We start from the raw sequence: 24959 nt of genomic DNA, 5'->3' as shown, positions 1-24959 counted from the left end.
TAGATACTCTCAACAGACTACCCCACACAGTCTTACACCAACTAGCGGTCGCAGGGTAAATCAAACACTTCTAACTGTCATCGTCTGTCCCCAGGCCTGGTGATCGCTCAGTGAAGGACGTTGAGTTGATCGCCACGAGACTACGCAGGGTAGATACTCTCAACAGACTACCCCACACAGTCTTACACCAACTAGCGGTCGCAGGGTAAATCAAACACTTCTAACTGTCATCATCTGTCCCCAGGCCTGGTGATCGCTCAGTGAAGGACGTTGAGTTGATCGCCACGAGACTACGCAGGGTAGATACTCACAACAGACTACCCCACACAGTCTTACACCAACTTGCGGTCGCAGGGTAAATCAAACACTTCTAACTGTCATCGTCTGTCTCCAGGCCTGGTGATCGCTCAGTGAAGAACGTTGAGTTGATCGCCACCAGACTACGCAGGGTAGATACTCTCAACAGACTACCCCACATAGTCTTACACCAACTAGCGGTCGCAGGGTAAATCAAACACTTCTAACTGTCATCGTCTGTCCCTAGGCCTGGTGATCGCTCAGTGAAGGACGTTGAGTTGATCGCCACCAGACTACGCAGGGTAGATACTCTCAACAGACTACCCCACATAGTCTTACACCAACTTGCGGTCGCAGGGTAAATCAAACACTTCTAACTGTCATCGTCTGTCCCCAGGCCTGGTGATCGCTCAGTGAAGGACGTTGAGTTGATCGCCACCAGACTACGCAGGGTAGATACTCTCAACAGACTACCCCACATAGTATTACACGATCTAGCGGTCGCAGGGTAAATCAAACATTTCTAACTGTCATCGTCTGTCCCCAGGCCTGGTGATCGCTCAGTGAAGGACGTTGAGTTGATCGCCACCAGACTACGCAGGGTAGATACTCTCAACAGACTATCCCACATAGTCTTACACCAACTTGCGGTCGCAGGGTAAATCAAACACTTCTAACTGTCATCGTCTGTCCTCAGGCCTGGTGATCGCTCAGTGAAGGACGTTGAGTTGATCGCCACCAGACTACGCAGGGTAGATACTCTCAACAGACTACCCCACATAGTCTTACACCAACTAGCGGTCGCAGGGTAAATCAAACACTTCTAACTGGCATCGTCTGTCCCCAGGCCTGGTGATCGCTCAGTGAAGGACGTTGAGTTGATCGCCACCAGACTACGCAGGGTAGATACTCTTAACAGACTATCCCACATAGTCTAACACCAACTTGCGGTCGCAGGGTAAATCAAACACTTCTAACTGTCATCGTATGTCCTCAGGCCTGGTGATCGCTCAGTGAAGGACGTTGAGTTGATCGCCACCAGACTACGCAGGGTAGATACTCTCAACAGACTACCCCACTCAGTCTTACACCAACTCGCGGTCGCAGGCTAAATCAAACACATCTAACTGTCATCGTCTGTCCCCAGGCCTGGTGATCGCTCAGTGAAGGACGTTGAGTTGATCGCCACCAGACTACGCAGGGTAGATACTCTCAACAGACTACCCCACATAGTCTTACACCAACTCGCGGTCGCAGGGTAAATGAAACACTTCTAACTGTCATCGTCTGTTCCCAGGCCTAGTGATCGCTCAGTGAAGGACGTTGAGTTGATCGCCACCAGACTACGCAGGGTAGATACTCTCAACAGACTACCCCACTCAGTCTTACACCAACTCGCGGTCGCAGGCTAAATCAAACACTTCTAACTGTCATCGTCTGTCCCCAGGCCTGGTGATCGCTCAGTGAAGGACGTTGAGTTGATCGCCACCAGACTACGCAGGGTAGATACTCTCAACAGACTACCCCACATAGTCTTACACCAACTAGCGGTCGCAGGGTACTACGAGGATTTGGAGCGAGGTGTAACACGTAAGTAGACTTTAATTATATTATAAAATAATCCAAGTGTCTGTTAAAACTCAATACGTGCCTATTGAGTCTAAAAAAGTATATTGTTATTCTTATTGGTCCTGGTTGGCTTTAAAAACCAGCTGAAGTTAAGGATAATCAGCTTTTAATGTGTACAGCTTTAACATTTATCCACTCATTATGTAAAAAAATACCCCCGCCGCAGCAAACCTGCCGTCTAAGCGAATTTCCATTTGGCCGAATTGATTTTCAATTGATCTATTTAAATAACATTAGGTTTAACGAGTACCTAGGTTTGCTGCTACAAGGAAACTAATAAAGTAGTGTGTTTTTAGTAAAATATTGATAGCTTACTATAAAATAAATAAATTTGCCAAGTTTGATCAAAATATATCCATAAACAAGCAAACTACAACATTTTACAATATTCTCCATAAGAATAACATGGGAATTTTAAATTTACCATTTTTTTAGATTTCTCTGTAACCAATAACCGTACTAAAACACTTTGATATACTGAATTGTTTGTTTTTTTAAGCTCTTTAAGAAGGTTTAGAGAAAAATTGGGAAATTTTGTGTTTTGAGGGTAAGAAGTGAGAAAACCCAATTTTTACCCCATAAAACCCCCCATAAAACCCTGTTCCCATGGTCCGATCATGCTGGATCGCGAACTCATTCAAGTTTATCCCGCCTTACACCTTCAAACCAAATTTCATCAAAATCGGATAAAAATTACTCAAGTTATCGTGTTCACGGACACACATATATATATATAAATCTATATATATATATATATATATATACATATATAAAAATTTGAACGAATGGTGTTTTTGGCCTCTGGGGACATTAAAATGAAAAAGTGAATCGGTCCCGGGCCTAAGTCTTACCATGAGACCTACGGTAATAGCTACTTCCCTATAGGGAAATTCGCTAAAAATTACAAATCACCATCAGGTCATTATATTAGATTAATAAATATTCTTCGGTACGTTTAATAAATTTCTTGTTTTTATTACTTTGAATACCCTGTAATATATATGCGAATTGGATTGCAACTGATAGAGTAATACCTGTGGCGTCTAAAAACAACATGACTGTCTTTAAAGTGTACTCATTTTAAGAGATAATTTTAAAAGTAACCCAGATAAGGACTTTTTTATTGGTTACAAATTTAAACAAGTGTGCAGTATGGCGTAAAATTTTGTTTGAGGCACGGGCGAAAATGTCTTTTCAGCTCTCGCAATTTTTCTAAATCAGGTTTTTTACACGTAAAATTGAGCTCTTGGCGAAAAGAGCCAATTTAGTCCCAAATATTCTATTTGGACTTATAAGTAAGAGAAATGAAAATAAAAATGGTAAATGTAGCACTAATATTGGCGAAACTGTTAAAATACAAAATGAACTTTTGTCAAAACCTCCTAAGCACAACATTAGAGTGTTTGCAGATAGTCATGGTCGTGGTATAAAAGACTGCATGTTAAAAAATGACTCTATTAGGGATGCCTTCAATGTTAGCTGTAGTGTGAAACCTGGTGCTAATATTAAGAGAGTTGTCGAGGGTGTGCCAACCGTCTTGCCTAGCATGTCTAAAGATGATTTTCTAGTTATAGTAGGTGGTACAAACGACTTTGTTAACGGACATTGTGGTAGCCTAGTCGTTGAGCTGGAGACTGTGATGAGGGCCGCGCAGCACACCAACATCGTTGTCGTGGGATTGCCTTTGCGCCACGACCAACCTCCACTAAACCCAATCATCTCGACAACCAACCAACAAATCAAATCCCTTGTCGAAACCTTCCACAATGGGCTGTTTTTATCACTTTCAAATCTCGACAGACTGTGCTACACTAGGCATGGTTTGCATTTGAATGCCAGGGGAAAGCATCGTTTTGCGATTGCTTTGGGGAATCTAATAACCCATCCAAAGAAATCCCTATCTCAGAACATAGGTTCCCCTCCTCAGGGACATCCTAAGAATTCTACCCAAGCACTTTCCTCCTCTTACAAAGGCCATTCGAACACTTGCTCTGATCGAACAGATTTTAGGGAGGGGGGTGGTCGGGTTTTTGTCAATTCAGATTTTTTTGGGCTAGCCCGGAGGCAGTACCGCGTACCTTGGATGAGCCCGGCGCAGGTGTGGGCGAGGTGCATCCGGACTGTCTGAAACTGCTTCACCAAAATATAAGAGGTCTCTCAGACAAAATAGAACTGTTTGATGTGTTCCTGCAAGATGAATTGCCTGACGTGATATGTCTGTCTGAACACAATCTGAGAGACACGGAGTTTGAGACGATTATGCTCAATGGTTATACAAATGTGGCTGCTTTCTGCCGATCATCAATGCAGAGAGGTGGTGTCGGTATTTTTGTAAGTAATTTTTTAAGGAGCACAAAAGTAGATGTGTCTGAGTTTTGTGTGGAAGGTGAGTGCGAATTAGCTGCTTCAAAACTGTATTTAGAAAATGAAATCATACTCGTCATTGCTGTATATAGACCCCCGACTAATAAACACGATTTATTTTTTGAGAACATGACTGGATGCCTTGATAAGCTTGTAAATTTCAACCAAAAAATCTTTGTTGTTGGTGATTTAAATATTGATCTGTCTAAAACTTCCTTCGTAACAGATAAGCTGACAACCATTATGAGATCTTTTGGACTCAGAAACACGATAAGTTCATATACAAGGGAGTTCAAATGTTCTAGATCCTTGATAGATCATATATTTACTGACATAGATAATAAAAGAATTAAAAGTGAAGTTCTTGTGACAGCCCTCTCAGACCACCACGCCCAGTTAGCTTCCATAAACTGTTCACTGAATGACAGAGATAATCTAATAAAATATAAATTTTCCAGAAAGTTTAATAATAATACAAAGCTATACTTTAAGCTATTACTTAAGCAACAGAACTGGATATCAGTGTACAACGCAACAACAATGAATGACAAATTTTCCAATTTTGAAAGCCAGTTACGCCACATATTTGAAATAGCATTTCCATTGAAAAGAAAGAAAGTAAAAGAAAGGAAAAACACAGGTCGTGTAGTTTTAGACAAAGAAATGTGCCAAAAAAGGACAGAAATGATTGACCTATACAACAGAACAAAAGATCTTCCCTCCGAACATTACATGAGACAATATTATTTAAGAATAAAATCCAATTTTAGAAAACTTGTGAGGCAAAAGAAATCTGAACTGTATTTATGTAAAATAAACCAGGCAGAAAATAAAAGCAAGGCTATATGGGATACAATTAATGAAAATAAAAATGGAACAAACAAACAATTTAAGGAACCCCACCTCCTCGATGAGAAAGGTTATTTAATCACAGATCCACAATTAGTAGCTGATCGATTTAATAATTTCTTTGTTGAGATTGGCAGCCAGTCAAATAAAAAGGGTACTAACAGCTGTACAAGGCATGTGTCAAATTCCCTCTTCCTTTGCCCAACAACTGAAAAAGAAGTTGCAACTGAGATAAGGTTGATGAAAAATAAGAGTTCAGCCGGCACAGATGAAATACCCCCAAGGCTATTAAAATAAATAGGTGATGTAATCTTGACACCTCTAACTCATTTAATTAATTCGTCCTTTATTTCTGGTCAGTTTCCTGATACTCTAAAGCTCTCTGTTGTTAAGCCTATATATAATACCCCCGCCGCAGCAAACCTGCAGACTTAGCGAATTTCCATTTGTCCGATTGGATTTAAACTAAAATGTCTCCTTAAAAATATCACATTTATTCCCTATTTAAACAGAATTAGTTTAATGAGTATTTTGGTTTGCTGCAACAGGGAGGGTAAAAAGTTTTTTTCATGTAAAATGTTACAAGGTACTGTGGTTTGGTAAGAAATTAATGTATTTTCCAAATTTGATCAAAATATGTTCATAAACAAGCAAACTACAACATTGACTTATTCTCCATAAGAATAACATGGGAATTTTGAAATTACAATTTTTTTGAATTTTCTCCGTAACAATTAGGCGCATAATAACGCTTCAATATACTAAATTATTTGTTTTTTTAAGCTCTACAAAATGGTTTAAAAGGAAATTATGAAATTTTGTGTTTTTAGGGTCAAAAATGGGAAAAACCTATTTTTACCCCATAAAACCCCCCATAAACCCCCGTTCCCATAGTCCGATCATGCTGGTTCGCGAACTCGTTCAAGTTTACCCCGCCTTACACCTTCAAACCAAATTTTATCAAAATCGGACAAAAATTACTCAAGTTATCGTGCGGATGGACACACACACATATATATATATATATATATATATATATATATATATATATATATATATATAGATATATAAAAATTTGAACGAATGGTGTTTTTGGCCTCTGGGGACATCAAAATGAAAAAGTAAATCGGTCCCGGGCTTAGGTCTTACCATGAGACCTACGGTAATAGCTACTTCCCTATAGGGAAATTCGCTAAAAAGGGGGATGATCGTCTGTGCGATAACTACAGGCCAATATCAATTGTGTCAACGTTTTCCAAACTTTTTGAAAGATTATTCCTAAAAAGATTGCTGGAATTTCTACATAAAAATAACATACTCACCAGTAAACAGTTTGGGTTCGTAAAAAACAGGTCGACAACAGACGCAATTTATCACCTTGTATCGACTGTGGTCAGCGCACTAGATAGAGGTGAGAAAGCTTTGGGATTCTTCTTCAACCTGACCAAAGCATTCGACACAGTAGATCATGACCTTCTCAAGCAGAAGTTACACTCTTATGGAATTAGAGGGCTGTCACTACAATGGATCTCGTCTTACCTTGCCAACCGAAGTCAATATGTGGAGGTGAAAGCAGTGGATAGCACTGGGTGTCTACGCCCTCACAGATCCTCTACTCGCACGATCGTCAGTGGAGTGCCTCAGGGGTCGGTTCTTGGTCCGGTACTGTTCCTCCTCTTTATTAACGACCTCCCATCAGTTGTTCAAAAGGGTGAAATATGTCTTTTTGCTGACGACACCTCTCTCGCTGTCTCCAGCCCAAACCGACTCGAACTAGACATGTGTGCCTTTATACAAGCCAGTTGCTTGTTGCAGTGGTTCGACGAAAATCTCCTCAAAATCAATCCAACAAAAACTCAGCTCGTTGAATTCTCAATTAGGAAAACCAAAAACAAAAAAAAAATTTATTTTGGACGACACTGAAACTGAAACCACTGCTCAAGTAAAATTCCTGGGTTTGTTGTTGGACGAGAACTTGTGTTTCAAACCCCACATTGATTCTGTCTGTAGAAAGATCAGTTCAGGAATTTTTCTTCTGCGCCAGCTAGCAAAATTTTCAAACAAAGATGTACTTCTTACTGCTTACTACGGTGTCCTTTATCCACACATGATATATGCAGTTGCACTAAGGGGAGGTGAAAGCACAAGAACCCATTTCCTTTTTCGCCTTCAAAGGAGAGCTATCAGAATAATTCACGGTCTTCCCTACAAACAAACTTGTAGAGCTGTATTTAAATCATCAGCAATTCTAACTTTTCCCTGTATTTACATTCTAGAAGTCCTCACTTTTCTGAAGTCAAATTATTCTCATTTCCACACCACAACCACCCACTCATATCTGCTTCGCAATACTTTCAATCTGAGAATTCCAGCCCATTCAACCACATTCTTTGAAAGACATCTAAACTATAATGCCATCAAACTGTTCAATGCTCTCCCACTTCAAATCAAGTCCACATCAGATCCGGGATGCTTCAAAAGGCACTTGAGGTCATTTCTCGTGGGTAAAGGCTACTACAGTGTCCGCGCCTTTCTCGCTGACGGACAGTCCTAATGAATTTTAATTATTTTAAAAGTTAGTTAATAGTTATTTTTAGTAAATTTGACTTGGCTAATGCATTTGTAATGTTGATCTGGCTAAATAAATGAGTTATTGAGTTATTGAGTTATAATTTACGACGTACCACAACAAGCGTGCCTGTAAGGTATTTAACTATGAATACAATTATGTGACAATTAACGCATGTAAACTATTAATCAATGGTCACATTAAATGAGAACACGTACTATACCTCCAATGTTTAGGCTCAGAGTCACGATTTAAGTTTGCATGCTACCTCAAAGAAAATATCGTAGCGTATTTTTAATTCATTATTCACACAAACATGTTAAGTGTTACCACATTATTTAATCTCCGGACCCTTTGTTAGGTCTTTTTGTGGATGTTTATTTCTCATTTAAACACGCCGACTGAGCACTCCAGGAAAGAAAGCCCTGAGGTAAATGGAGGAAGATTTGCAAACTGATTTTCAGATTGAATATGCATACGCTAATTAAATACGCTGTTTAAATACGAGTTATTCATTTACGAAAGAAACTGCTATCTTTATTTAACTCTTAAATTCTTAGATTTTACAGAATAATTTCATTATTATCTTAAAACGTACATGTGAATAAAATTATGCTTACACTTTCATGGTATAATTACTGTACCATATTATTATTTTTATGTTGTAATTTACATTAAAACACACATTTTGACTCCAGCATTATAGTACTTTATGTATAAGACATAAACATATTATCTGCTTGGCTCCTATTATCTAGTGGTAGCTTGAAAATAAATAAGTTTGGTATTTAAAAAAATCATTTCCAAGAAACAAGTATTCAAAGCTTGTTATACTATCCACGTTTTAATGAGTCAAATTATTGATTCAATTCTGGTCCTCTGAGACATGATTATCTAAATCACAAGGGAGCTCAAGTTAGTGGTACAAATCTCACAACTAAAGCGACAATTAGCAAGTGATGGATCACTTGACAGATTATTCAAATGTTGGTGAACGTTGTAGGCATAGTTCTTAAGGCTTGTTTCTTTTAAAACAAAATTAAAAACAGTATATATTTAATGAACAAAATGGCATGTGTGTTACTATTTAAATGATAGTAGTGTAATCACGATTTAATTTAACAGTATTTCAAAATAGTATCGCAGGTTTTTAAAGGCTATGGATATAGGCCTTAAGATAATCCTAATTATACAAATTAGCGTTGTGTTAAAACGTAAAGAATTCTTTCGTTTGAATTAATCTCAAAGCAGACCTTCCTTTTCCTGAACATACTTTATTCCGTCTTTTTCTTACACAGATTTATTTACATCTCTCTCTGTCTTGATAACATGATTTCACTTTTAAAACTTACCGAAAGAAAGTGCCTAAGAAGGTAAGTTACAAACGCATCGCAGTGTCTTATATTTTATCTTAACATAATACATCATAAGATACAGATAGTTTATGAATGGTTTGTCTTCATTGTATTTTATGACCCTATTACTTACTTACTTCATTACTATATGATAGTCTTTAAACATTCAAACAACTTTGGTTTACTTAAAATTCAGGAAAACATTCAATATTCAAATAACATGATACTAAATGTAAATAAAGTTTCGGTGTGTCCCGGTTTTAGAAGGCATTACATTTACTTAGTATTCAGGTTTAATAAAACTTGCCATGGATATATTATCAACACAATATTTTCAAGCGAAGCTTATTTAAATATGCATATCTTTGTGTTCGTTTGCATATAAGGGATTTTGATTGCCAACGATTTCTTCCTACAGGGCTACAATTTAAATATGACTGATAGACCTTCACTCACTCACTACAGTTTTTTAATACTTTGAATAGTCGTAACCGAGCACACATCTCATCGTTTGTTATTATATAATGACTAGATAATAACAAATAAGTTAGTCATTTTTCATATCGCAAAGTAATTAATGATGAATACAATTACATGACAATTAACGTATGTAAGCTATTTATAACAATGCAATGAGTTTACAATGTAGGAAGTGAAGAGATAAGATTTAACTTTGTGTGCAACTTTTCTCTGATAAACTCCATCAAAAGAACCGTGCACTGGAATCCACTTAAGAGCTTTTCACCCGAGATTTTGACGTCAAGTGTAATTTTCTCTGTGGAAAGGTTAAGACGATCACTAGATCTACGTTAAACCTATTTAGATTTCGTCAAAAGCGTCGCATTGCTTAAATATCTTGATGAGTTTATAGTTAGCTATTTTCTACACGGGCAATAATAATAGTTGACACCACTGACCTAAAAGTATTAAATTATAATTCGATGGATTAGAACATACAATAATGCTTTATGTAATATAATATTCAATCCTCGTAAGATCTTATTGTAATGATTTTATAAGATAACATCAATATACTCGTATTTATAGTAAACTGTCCATATCTTCTTTTTTGATTTTTCTAAACTTTTACAAAGTGTAATCAGTACATGTTATTACTTATTTGATGTAGCAACTACTTCAAATTATGAAGTATTCACTGTTTTATTTTTACATGCCGTCTAAGTATATCTCTTCAAATTTTCAAACAGTTAATCATATACATACCCGTTCTAGAATTCTTTCTAAGCAACAACAAAAAACAAAGCCAACTTTAATCCCTTATTTGTTGCAGAAACCCCAAGAACCCATACACCTAATGTTTTTTTTTTTTATTGTGAATATATTTGTCATGTTAAAGAAATTATCTTATTGGAAATCCAATTAGAGAAGTAGAAATTTGCACTCTCTTCAGGTTTGCTGCGTCAGGGGTATTTCTTTCTTTAATCATTAGGTTATTATAAGACATTTTACTTTATCCCAATGAGTTCACAAAATTATTAAATTGAATTACTGAAAATGTTAATTTGATATTTTATATGTTTAACAATTTAGTGCATTTAGTAATATTAGTAATATTAACATCTTTCTACATGTTTAAACTAAAATACATAGCATATAAATAGTATTACTACAGGATTAAATTACTACATCTTCAGAGTTTTCACATGAGCTATTAATAATGATTGTTACAATATTTACCTATATATTTTACGATATTAAATGAAATTAAAACATAAAAATCAACCGATGCAATATTTTATCTCTCTTGTACCCGAGAATAGCAAACCAGCCGGAAATAACAATATAAGCTCTTTATCTTAGGAAGTAGGATTCTAATTTTTCATTTTAAAATTACATTTTCAAGCCTAAAACCATTTTCATGTAACTTTTAAATAAAACTCATCAAATTCCTTTTAAGTTATTTCTGAATGACTCATTTTTGAGTTTTAACTGGGTAAATTATTGTGCTGTGTGATGGATGGATTATGTCCACTGAAAACAATTGTATTCTTGTTATATACAGGGTGGCTGAAAAGTAACTTGCACCCCCCTTTAACTTTTCAACCATTTGGGATATTTGAAATCGGTTTGCGGCAACCTTTTTAGAAATGAGGGGCCACAATATTTATGGTCAATTTTTAAAATTTTTTCCTTAGGGGTAGCGGGGGCAGGGGGTAGCTCAAAATTTTTAAATGACAAGTATAGTCAAGTTTGGTATCATTTTACAGGTCTTGACGAAACATGAACATTGACATAAAGAAAACCAAAATCGGCTCTTTAACAACAAAATGGCGCACTAAAACGTTTCAAATCGAAATAACCATGAGGGTGGCAAAAAAATAACTTGCACCCTCTTTAACTTTTTCACTATTTGAGATATTTGAAAATCGGTTTGCGGCAACTTGTTTGGAAATGAAAGGCTACAATAATCATGGTCAGTTTTGAAAATTTTGCCCTTAGGGGTAGCGGGGGTAGGGGGTAGCTTAAAATTTTCAAACAGCAAGTATAGTCGAGTTTGGTATCATTTTGTAGGTCTTGATGAAACATAACAATTAACATAAAGAAAATAGAAATCGGACCATTAATAACAAAATGGCAGCGCAAAATTACTTTGAATAACCATTGTCTTAATCATTTTTAGCTGCCATTTTGTTATAATGGTCCGATTTCTATTTTCTTTATGTTAATTGTTATGTTTTGTTAAGACCTACAAAATGATACCAAACTCGACTATAGTTGCTATTTGAAAATTTTAAGCTACCCACTACCCCCGCTACCCCTAAGGGCAAAATTATCAAAACTGACCATGATTATTGTAGCCTTTTATTTCCAAACAAGTTGCCGCAAACCGATTTCAAATATCTCATATAGTGAAAAAGTCAAAGAGGGTGCAAGTTATTTTTTTGCCACCCTCATGGTTATTTGGATTTGAAACGTTTTAGTGCGCCATTTTGTTGTTAGTGAGCCGATTTTGGTTTTCTTTATGTCAATGTTCATGTTTTGTCAAGACCTGTAAAATGATACCAAACTCGACTATTCTTGTCATTTAAAAATTTTGAGCTACCCCCTACCCCCGCTACCCCTAAGGGCAAAATTTTCAAAATTGACCATAATTATTGAAGCCCCTCATATCTAAGAAGGTTGCCGCAAACTGATTTCAAATATCTCAAATGGTTGAAAAGTTAAGTGGGGGTGCAAGTTACTTTTCAGCCACCCTGTATAGTTATTAAGAATGGTGTGTAGCTTATATACAAGTCCTCGCCATACTGTTAGGTAACTTGTAAGTAAATGTGGAATTTCTGCTTCAATATCTGAAGTCAATGATTCTATTTACGCGCGTGTGAAATCAAGTATACCATCATAAACTGTTTGGATAGACGAGTTGTTATGGTGGTATTGTTCTAATATAAAGGTTCCAGGTTATATTTAAAGTTAGATTGATTTAATATTGTAAATAATTTGTTGGAATAAAGAGATAATTCATTCATTCATTCATTCATTCATTCTAGACCTAAAAGTCATTTGTCATCGATTACTGCTAATTAAAGCCATTTCATAAAAGGTCAACGTTAGGTTTCAACAATTCCAGGGCATCAAAATTACACGCAAAAATTTGGTTTTTATAGAGAAATGGCGAACACACGCATAGTAGGATTTGATCGGATACAAAACAAAAAAAGTTCGATAAATACGATGTAAAATACAAAAGAAAGAAAAAAATTTAATTATAAAGTCCATACCAGAGTGTTGGTAGTGTCGGAGTGATGTAATAATCCAAGATAATTACATCAAACAGAAAGCATCACAAATTATGTTGTTGCCAGAGGTGTAAAGTTTGTCAGTTTTGATCAGTACTGAAATGTAATCTGTTTGGCGAACAAGTATTACAACTCACACAGTGTACCCTGTATAACCATCTGGCTTTGTAGTGGACTAATAGAATGTTAAATAACCTCACATTATATTTATATTATTTAAATAGGCTCTGGTGTGGATTTGATTTAAACCGTAATGATTTTAATACAATGTATAGCTATGAGAATGTATGGCTATTGGGAACATGTTTAGTGTAAATAAAAAGTTAAAACAATTTGTAGGAACACCTTTTAATGGCTTAAAGTTGGATAAAGGTAAATCCTATAAACAATTTTAAAATAGATTTTTAATCAAGCTTTTTCCAAATCATAACAGTTTCCTACCACAAAGAACTATGATCTTAGCATTTGAAAAAAATCCATTCTCTGTTACTTGGATATATTTACGTAGTGATAATTGAAAAAAAAAACAAACAAGACGATAGGCTATCTCAATCCCATATGGTTGCCTTGGTAATTAAAAAAACGTTCGTGATGAAAACGATAATATTTCAGCTGTATTGTTTGTAAACATACCTACTCACACGATCTGTTTAATTTTGGATTATTAATTGAAGAGGTACACATATGGTTAGCAGGAAAATCTAATTAATCAGCGTCTTGAGTTAGAGGTCAAAATCCCACACCAAAAATCAACAGTTAGTAACATAAATAATAGAGCACTCTCTGACAGTTACAATATTTTCTAAGACATGAAAAACTAATACTGACCCATATATTACGTGATTTTTACAAACATTGCACACGACTTTTTAATCCCATCGTGTTAAGCTTAAATATGTAAACTTTGATGGTTAAAAAGCTTATTTTTTGGTTATAAAAGACTCCTCCCTCAATATTTAACAATAAATTTGTACGTCTTTGGGATTGTAAAAATTGAGCTCCAGTTTTAAACAACTAGACGGGGTTGAGTATGTCTTTTGTAAAAATCCGACATTGCTTTGTAATAAATATTTTTGTTTAGAAATGGTTGAATCAAACGTACTTTATCTAGTATTTACTTTCAATTTTAGTTCAATATTCCTTCAAATTACACTCTCTTCTAAAAATAACGAGTAAATTCTACATTATTTGATTTGAATGAAGAACTGTATTTCCATGAGAAAACATTTATGTATGTTAAATTCGTTTATACCTTGTGTCTTTCTATTTCTCCATTTTCTTGGACTATTTCCTTGAGTAAATATTATTTAAAGGAGGCCTGCATTATTAGCATTAATGTGAGGCAACTGTTATACCATTCAGAAAAAAAAACAAAGAAAAGAAAAAGGTAAAATGCAAGTAAAAATAAATTTACCTAAATCATTAAGTAATATTAGGTATCATGCTTCGCTTTCATAATACTGGGGAGTGTTATATTCATAGAAAGTTTACAATAAATTTCAAACGGATTTATATTTTATACTTTATCTCTCAGCAAAGACATGATCTAAAAATAATATTATACTAATCTCTATTATAGTATCCAAAATTACAGATCATAATAATAACATAACAATACGTTCATGTACAGACATAGTTAACGATTGCATTGTGCGTAGGCCTACACCTCAACTTCAAAATTTTTCGCAATCATGAACATAAATCCATAATTTGTTTGTCAAAATAAAATAGGGAATAGTTATTGTATACTGACAATAAGTGCCAAATTACAATATTTTTGATTTGAAATAACTATTTCTAAAATAAAATTTTGGATTTGTTTCCAATAAAAACATTACCTGTGTAGGGCTTTTGATACCTACCTACATAATTTGTACAATTATTGAACACGTATAGACAGAAAATACCAGCCCAAACATATATTAAAATGAAATAAAAATATATAAAAAGAGTTATAAAAATTATTTATTGTTGCGTTAAAGTTGCTGATAGTTTTCTTGCCGTATGCTTGACGAGCAGATGTTTTACCTGATTTGGGGAAGGCACAGCTTAGTTAGCATCCCTAATTTCATTTCCGTCCTCCATTCTAAACGGGCTCTTGTTTACTGGCCTGTAGTTCCTTCAGTTTGTATTAATGACTTCAAGTTTGCTATGGATTCTGTTATGTAAATAAATTCATTGCAAAACTTCTTGGATGTTAAATAATATGCCTTTATTGTGCATGATGTGAATTAATCTCTGCAGGTAATTAATATATTATTAGTGAAAACTAAAAAACGATAAAACAAAGCCTGCTCATGTTCATAAGCTAAAATTTGAGTAAATTTAATACCCACTTAATGTTAATTAGTGTTAAGGAAGTGTTGGAAAAATATATGTATTTTATCACCAAACCGATACGAAAACATATCCGTATGATTTTCTTCAGTATTTTTAGGCTGTGTCACGATGCCTAAAGGTTTAGTTTTGTAATAAATATTTTTAAGATAATTTTTTTTTCTTAGACAAAGTTTTAGTTAAACTGTATATTACAACGTGTTTATAGTTTGATGGGAAATTGATATAATATACCTCATTGAAAAATAATGTAAATGAAATATTAAATACCTGAGATTAAAGTTTAGTGGTAGAAATTATTTTCATTCGGAGTAATTAATTAAATACAACTAAAGAGATGGACGTTTTAATTACAGGTATATATCACACTATGATGAAATTTAACACGACAATTACCTATAAAACTTAAAATAATAAGGTAGTTGTCTACCATATTATTTGCTTTAAGTATTTAAATTTAACATTAATAAAATTGAGATTGGCAGGTACCTATTTAAACCTGTTACACATATAACATCTTTTAATTATTTTTTTTATTAGGGAATAATAGGCTCAGAAAATCTGTAAGGTTATTTGAAATGTGATTACAACTTTTCTCTGATAACATCCATTAATAAAACCATGCATTAGAATCCGCTTAAGAGCTTTTCAAACGAGATTTCCGCGTCAAGTGTAATTTTCTCTACGTGGAGTGTAAGACGATCAGTTGGATATGATTGGGGTTTAGTAAGAACAAACTTAATTATATTACGTTCAAAGTTTCATAGGTTGATTTTTATTACCGGTTACAGAACGTCGATTCGTTTATTTTTGTGTGCAAAAACACGTAAAAAATATTCAAATTGGGTTTGGACCGTTTCATTCTAAGAAACTGTTTGAAATGCCACTGGCGTAGATAAACATAAATATATTATGTTTCCAATAAAATGATTTACGGATTGGAAGTGTATTTTCTTTAACAAATCCAAATTTCAAAGTTGTATTATTACCTTATAAACTTAAAACTTTTGGACTTGTTTAACAATTTAATTTACACTGGCTAATTCGGTCATTTATAAAATGATGTGTTTGCCCGTCATATGGTTTTAGTGAAATATTTTCTTTTTTTAAAGAAGGAACGCCATAATAACGCTAAATCTGCAAATATATTGTTTACATAATTCTTCCTCCTCTTAACCAAGCTTACAACAAGGCGTTCAGGGATTTAATTTATTTAATTTATCTAATTTATTTAATACAACATTTTAATCAATCATTTGCATTTAAATTTAACTTTTCTATAGGGTTTTGGTTGCAAAATAATTCAGTCTATTACTGTTTAACCATTAGGCCTACTGTATATGGTTATAATTACATTATACTGTATTCAACCAAATACGGTCCTCATGATTAAGATGTATATGTTACGTTGATGCCCCTTTGTTTTGTCTGTATTATTAAATCGCAATGCTCTATGAAATGGAAGTTTATTGTTATATAGCTGCAATTGTAATCTTATGGTAGAATCAAGTAGGTGAGTCGGTGCCTTAGTCGGTAGCGTCTCGGACTTCGGGCCCAAGGCAGCGATGTCGTGGACATTTTTTCAGTACTGTTAACCTTCGTACTGTAGCGACTCACTCCTTGCTTTGCTGTATACGATCCAAGCACGGGCGGTTTTGGACGAGTAAATGCAAAGTTAAAATACGCCGCCAACCTCTTTTAATAAGAAGTAAAATATGAATAACCTTACTTGAATGATAAACTAATTCAGTTTAACTTTACATTTTAGCTATCAGTTTTAACTTTAAGCCAAATAGCACTTGTATTAATTATGTAATCATTCATTAGTTAAAAAGTTATTATTGCTGTTGTAGTGGACTGTGAATACCTGAGATAATAATAAACAATTATTATTACTAGTTGAGCTATTCATAGTTTTATCCAGATAGTTACCTACGTGTTTAAGGTTTTTCTGTTTTAAAACTGTAGGCTGCAACGTTCAATCCAACATTGTTACAGGGAAAGTAATCCCTACTAGTAGTTATATATACAAGGCTTTCTTAACCCGTTGTTTTTTTTTTACGTGGGATTTATTATGTTAATACGTTTATTAAGTTTGTCTTGATGAATAAGTCGACATGAGTAATAAAACAATTTGTCCTTTGCGTTCTTCCTACCTTTATATGGTTCACAGTTTAAAAATCGTTAACTATTGAGTGACCTTTTTGCATTTTGGACTTATATTCGCGTAAAGGATTAGTTAGACAGTAGAAATTCAATATTTTTCTACAAATATCACACGAAATAAAAAAAAAACAGCTTAATTTTTATGCATGGTAATAAGACTTTAGCCAGTATTATTAAGACTTAAATCTATTCTGATTGGTCTATTCACACAGTGAGGTGTGTCAAACAGCAAACCATCTTAGATTTTCGCAGTAGCTAATAATTTTAAACATGTTCTCATTATATATCCTATGTCCTTTTGTAAACCCGGCTTGTAAAACTATAAATTAAATTCTCTGATGAAAAACCTAAACTTTAAATATATATGAGCTTTCAATGAAGAGGTTTAATTTATTTATAAGCAAGCAATATAATCGAAACTAGGCCAAAGATGCTTTACAAATGCATAGTTTGTGAAAAGTATGTAAAGTCAAATATTATGTAGTTTTCCATTTTAATAACGTTACGTATATGAATTACTTAAAAAAAATGCTATAGAGATATATGTTTCTAAGTATCCTTAGACGAAAATTTGGGCTTTACAATCTACATACAAGTCATATAAAACTAGTTAATTGAAAGCATATATTTAAAGACTAAAAATAACAACGAACATCATGGCCATAGGACAATTTAAGGAAAAGTAAAGTTAATGGTTCACAGAGAGAAGGAGTTAGGTAAGGTGATAGGAGTGAGATAATTAGTTTTGAAAAGTTTACTACTCAACTTTCGTCATCTTGTGACTCAAGAATATTCTAAAGTGTTACTTTTCAAACATGTTCACTGAAACATTGAACATTATGATTCATTTTAAATGAATCGGCAAGATATAATTTATTTTGTGGACTAGATTCTATTTAATATAATTTGAAAAAAAAAATCACTCATGGCAAAACTTTCTGCATTGCTTTAACTGTTTTGAAATTGATCTTTAAAAATAAATTCAATAGGAAGAAACATACACAAACTTTAAACGTTTCAACTAACTAAGTTAAATATTTACAGGTAAAGTGTGGCAAAGTGGTGAGTGAGGTAAGAGGGTCATATGGCCCTAACCCCTTCTGAATAAATAAAGAATTTGAATTTAAATAAATATAATTTCAAATTAAACGTAGTTCAAAAATGCTGCAAATATTTTCTTTTATTACATCAAAAAATTTCCCGTCTACATAAGAAGCTAAATCTGTAAATATGAGTTAAGAGTTGACGCTTTCAGCTTTATAAACGTTAGCGAGGCTCTTAGGCGGGTTACGATGGATTTGCGGACTTCTTATCAGACGTCTTCTTAAAATGTCTGATATAAACCTAGTCTCCATAAATACAGTGTTTATAACTTATTGGAAAACTAAATTTAACTTAACACAGTTTTCAATTTTTCCTAAAGTTTAATTACTCTATTATAAGTGATGTTTAGAAATTATTTGAAATCTGGGTAAAAGGGAAAGATATTGTTGGTTTTTAAGCTCCCACTCGTAAACCGTCCTCTTGTGGTTGGATTATTTCAATTGAATATGATTAACACTCAAACCATCGTAGACTACCACAAAATGTATTGTACGAAAAAGCAAGTGTACGAAACGGTTTCATATTAATCTCTATTAATCACTAAACTGCCGATCACCTTATGAATAACTTGGCCAATCACGTCCTAATTTGTCAGTATAATCCAAGTTCCCACAGTATTGATATAGTAAGTTATATATCTTTTGTTCAGTTTATATATTTAATGATTTTTTAAGCAATACTTACGGATGAATAAATATAAAGAAGAGAAGAAGAAACAAAGAGTGAAAGCCAAAGTAATTACTCCTCAAAAGTTTATGACAAAGTTTAGTCGTAACTAAACGCCATTTGAAACTGAAGAAAATGCTTAAAAGTCCTTTTTTGTTGACTAATCTTAAAAAGTCTATATTAAGGATTCAGAAATTCTTCCCAGATTGGACGATATACAAGGGCTTGTTATATATATTTTAAAGTTTACGTACGTATAATAAATGTTCATATTTTCCCTTTATAAACAATCTCTACTTTAGTACATCTTTCAATAAATAAATACCTAAAAGTACATTATACACTTAGGCTAATATGTTAAAGGGTTTTTACTTTGACATATACTTTTCGTCCTTTCTATTTTTTTTTTTTTTTTTTTTTTTTTAAGAATTTAAGTGCTATTTTAAAGTTTACGTACGTATAATAAATGTTCATATTTTCCCTTTATAAACAATCTCTACTTTAGTACATCTTTCAATAAATAAATACCTAAAAGTACATTATACACTTAGGCTAATATGTTAAAGGGTTTTTACTTTGACATATACTTTTCGTCCTTTCTATTTTTTTATTTTTTTTTTTTTTTTAAGAATTTAAGTGCTATTTTAAAGTTTAAAGTAGTTCGCTTGAGAAACGACTGGTAGTCAAACAGTTGACCATCCTTGGGGATTTTAGCGGTTAGTTTCTATGCCAGTGAAATCCCCTTTGTTATTGATGGGTAGGCTATATTGTTTTAACTATTAATATATGAGTTTAAACTGTTTATAGTTTTTCCCTGTTTGATTCCAAAAAGTCAAGCTCTCAAAAGGTAAACATATTTCTCAAACAGAAAACATTTTTGGTTTTATTGAGTTTCAAACACTTTCTCGCTTAAGGATTTTGAGTAGACTCTCCTAAATTGAACATTATAATCAATCTGTACTCGACCACATTTTGTAGACTTTTCATTTAAGTCAAAGTCACCAGGTAAAACTATTTGAAATCCACAATTTGACAGTTGCAAGGGAAACATTGTATTGGCAAAGTTTCGGTTTAAAATCAAGCAAAGATGTTTGGATAGATGAATAAGGTAATAATTTAGTTAATTTAAATTGAACACACAATTTATTTGAAGATTATCAGATTTTGTTACGATTCTCACTGAGTTTTTAAACACCTATATAATTGTTTTTGTGAAACAAATTCGAGGGGAAGAATGTGCACTTCAATAACTGGCTGTTAAAGGTAACATAACAGAAAATACTATCACACTATTGTTTTCCTCGTATTTTTTGGATAGTCCTTATACGACATCGTTTCACATTTTGCTGCATCCCCTAACACGTAGTATGATGTGTACAGTAAATGGTTAAGCGTAATTTAAGTCCCATCATCGTACGAATCCTAAAAAAGGGTTTAAAATTGTTTCAACGTTTGCTCTTTCAGAACAAGCTTGTTAAGCTACAAAACATTTTTCACTTCTGTCTCAAGACCTCATTAGTGTCGTGTTTGGTATTCTGTGTTCTTCACCATGTAGGGTTTGCACCCCTTGTTACATGTTAAACTAAGCAAATCATTTTAAAAGTTTGTATTATGATATGGAATTTAAAACTTTCTAAATAAAATAATAAATATTGTTAAGCTATTGTAACATACATGAGAATAAATTTATACTTGAGTCATGTAGGATGTAGGAAAATTATAGAACAAAAGGAAACTAGTATCTTTGAGGGTAGGTTAATTTCAAAGCAATTTTGTATTTTTGTATGAAACTAAAGTGAAAGTATAACTATATTTAATGTACATCTGGATGCAGAGAAAGTTTAAATGTCACGGTGGATTTCTTAAATGCTTGTTCACAAAGTAAAAAAAAAGTATTGCCTTTCTTTTCTGCACTTTCGATACGTCTGCCCTCTGATTAAAAAACAAAACCATAGCGTAAGAAATTATTTAAATCCTACTTAAGTTCTAGTACATCTCTATGAAATATTTCCTTACATACATAAAATTTGTTTACGAAAAATATTTATTAAATAACATATAAAATAACTATGTTATTAATTCTGTTACTTAACAAAGTACTGAACGTACAAAAATAGTAAGGACCTCAACTAGGATTATGAAGATACTATTTTCAAACAGCACTAGTGGGTGTAAATCGTGTATTCAACTAAAATCCAATAGATATCAAATGTTAACCTGTACATTTTACAATAGTCTTATAAGCACAACTGCTATATATTGTAAACCAAAGAATTGTGCTTTTAGTAAAAAAAATTACCTAGACCTTAGTTTATTTTAGTTCTTTTTACCAAGCAAATGTACGAATGTACGAAACACTTTTACTTCAAAAATGTCAATTAATTTTTCACGCCTGTGACATTGTTGAGAAGGATCAATGAATTTCAAAGCGAAGAATGTGATTGATTAGTTTTTTGCTGAGCAGTGAGTTGGAATTTTGTAAACGTAATCAACAACAAAAATTGATTACGTACAAAAACTGATAGACTGGGACTGAAGCGTCGTCCTGTAATCCAGCTACTAGGAAGTCACGAATTGTGGCTATTTATAGGCATACACTGTGGATGCGATGCTCCCTAGTGTGGATTAACGTTCGCACTAATGAGTACTACGACTATCCGCAGTACTATCCTGATAGTTAGACAATTTATTATCAGGACCATTCATTCAGAAAATGCATTTATAACAAGGAAAAAATTTGGTTCAGATTCCACTATAAACTGTGGGTCCCTTAGTTGGCATTGGCTGTATGGGCTATTAATTAACAGCATGACTAAAAAGATCGCGCCCCTAATCCTACAATCATTCTTCAGTCATATTTGAGTTAATATACGCACTTAATGGCGTCCCCATCTTACATAATTGATATAATTGATAACTAAAATAGATTAGAATCGAATTTTTGTTTTTTTTTATAATTGATAACTAATATGAATATGTAAAATGTTGACCCACTCTGCCAAGCTTGACGAATTTAAACGTCTATAACTTTTGCGCTTATAGGCTATCATAAACATAATGTTTTTTTTTATACTTTTAGGATTGCTAATTTGTAGTTTTTAGCTTACATTCTCCTCATGTTGACATAGAAGTGTGTAAAATTTGAAAAATAATCTGGAAATACTTGTAAATTTTTTAAATCAACGTAAAAAAGTAACATAATATTATACACCAACAACAAGTACTAAAATAAGAATTACATTTTTTCAGCGGGTATTATTATTAATGTAAAAGTTTTTTTTTTAGATTCATTATGCATTGTTCATTGTTCGATTTGAGCCCCACTGGTAAGAGTCGGGGAGCGAGCTGGCGTAGTGGTTAGAGCGCGGGACTTCAGTCCCTGAGGTCCCGGGTTCGATCCCCGCCAAGTCACCAATGGATTTTATCTAAGTGATAATGCCGCAACCCCTAGGTCTAGCCTGAAGTAATGTGAAAAACAATCCCAGGCTCGTGCCTAGCGTCCTTAGGACAAAAAAAAAGACTGGTAAGAGTCATTAGTCATTACCATATACCATAGGCAGACAATGTTTATTGAAAGAAAAGTATTGTAGTTTGAATGCATACAATTAATGATAAATTAAATAGGGTTAAGTAGCACATAATTGCTTGCATATATAGAGGCAATTTATAGATTTTGACAGTTTAAATATAGTTGTTGGATCCGAGAGAATTTACCATTCTCTTCTATAGAGATATAGTTCTGCATTGTACTTCCGATATAGATTAATTGTGAACGGAAAAAGCTTTTACAGAAATGACAACTCATTCAAGTCTCGAAATACTATTTATTGAACACTAGTAAAGGTTAACTACAAAGATGAAAGGTTAAGAACAAATTAGAAAGACCCTATTGTCTTTCAATTTACATTTTATGCTTTGACACTTGACGCTTTTGCGCTTTTGTTATTATTCATTTTCCAGTGGGTCATTTTTAAACCAGGAGAAAAAGTACGAAAATGGTTCATTAATTTTCTTATTGCTCTTCACAAACTTATTATATACTCTGCACTCTGCTTCATTGTCTTTATTATTCGCGTGATTTAACACAAAAGAAACCAATAAAAAGTGTTAAATATACATACTTTTAGTTTTATTTAATTATAAATTACTTATTACAAGTGTGACAAGGTTACCAAAATAACTATATTTAATTCTATAACAATTTTGATTTTGAATATATTAATATAATTATTGAATGGATTTATTAATCTTATATATAACCAATCAATACACAACTTTTTTAAATAATTGTTTATTATAATGTTTTGAATAAAAATACAGTGTTAATCACAAACTACAAGCATTGTGCATTAAAAATAACCGGTAAAACATTGTAAGGAATTTTTACTAAAGATGAATTTATTTTTGTAGTAAGAAAATATATATAGTTGTTATAAATATATAGTTGTTGGATCCAAGAGAATTGACCATTCTCTTCTAGAGATATAGTTCTGCATTGTACTGCCGATATAGATTAATTGTGAACGAAAAAAGCTTTTACAGAAATTACAACTCATTCAGGTCTCGAAATACTATTTATTGAATACCAGTAAAGGTTAACCTTTCATCTTTGTAGATGAAAGGTTAAGAACAAATTAGAAATACCCTATTGTCTTTCAATTTACATTTTATGCTTTGACACTTGACGCTTTTGTTATTATTCATTTTCCTGTGGGTCATTTTGAAACCAGGAGACAAAGTACGAAAATGGTTCATTAATTTTCTTAATGCTCTTCACAAACTTATTATATACTCTGCAATCTGCTTCTTTGTCTTTATTATTCGCGTGATTTTACATAAAAGAAACCAATAAAAAGTTTTAAATATACAAACTTTTCGTTTTATTTAATTATAAATTACCTATTACAAACGTGACAAGGTTACCAAAATAACTATATTTAATTACATAATAATTTTGATTTTGAATATATTAATATAATTATTGAATGGATTTATTAATCTTATCTAAAACCAATCAATACACGTAAAATCGAGCTCTTGGCGAAAAGAGCCAATTTAGTCGCAAGTAATGAAATATTCTATTTGAACTTATAATTTAGGACGTACATAATTACAAGAGTGTCTGTAAGGTATTTAATTGTGAATACAATTATGAGACAATTAACGCATGCAAACTATTAATCAATGGTAACATTAAATAACAACACGTATTATACCTACAATGTTTAGGCTTAGAGGTACGATTTAAGTTTTCATGCTACTTCGAAAATATCGTTCACATTTTTTTAATTCATTATTCACACAAACATACCACATTCATTTAATCTCCAGACTCTTCGTTAGAACTTTTTGTTTATGTCTATTTCTCATTTAAACACGCCGACTGAGCACTCCAGGAAAGAAAGCCCTGAGGTAAATGGACGAAGATTTGTAAACTGCTTTTCAGATTGAATATGCATACGCTAATTAAATACTCTGTTTAAATACGAGTTATTCATTTACGAAAGAAATTGCAATCTTTATTTAACTCTTAAATTCTTAGATTTTTAGATTTTACAGTGGTGCATTCTTTCATTTGTATCCTAAAATGGACATCTGAATAAAATTATGCTTACACTTTCATGGTACATTTACTGTACCATATTATTATTTTTATGTTGTGATTTACATTAAAATACACATTTTGACTCCAGCTTTATATTACTCTTATGAATAAGACATAAACATATTATCTCCTTGGCTCCTATTATCTAGTGGTAGCTAGAAAACAATTAGTTTGAAATGTAAACAAAATTATTTCCAAGAAAAAGTGTTAAAGCTTGTTTTATTATCCACGTTTTAATGAGTCAAATTATTGATTAAATT

General features: G+C 33.0%; 1 protein-coding gene across 1 annotated transcript in view; it reads left to right on the top strand.

The window, feature by feature from the left end:
* Positions 1-1748: 1748 nt before the first annotated feature.
* The window catches only part of LOC129002617 (rap guanine nucleotide exchange factor 4), a 140053-nt gene continuing 116842 nt past the window's right edge, over positions 1749-24959 (top strand). Inside the window, exon 1 of the mRNA XM_054430561.1 lies at positions 1749-1887. The gene's annotated coding sequence lies outside the window, so the exon portion shown is untranslated. The remainder of the gene's footprint in view (positions 1888-24959) is intronic.

This window comes from Macrosteles quadrilineatus, unplaced genomic scaffold (genome assembly GCF_028750875.1).
Source record: "Macrosteles quadrilineatus isolate MER2022 unplaced genomic scaffold, UCM_ALF_1.0 Scaffold_9__3_contigs__length_116548681, whole genome shotgun sequence".
Classification (NCBI taxonomy): domain Eukaryota; kingdom Metazoa; phylum Arthropoda; class Insecta; order Hemiptera; family Cicadellidae; genus Macrosteles; species Macrosteles quadrilineatus.
Note: the sequence above shows the minus strand (reverse complement) of the source record. Positions and strands in the feature narration are given on the sequence as shown.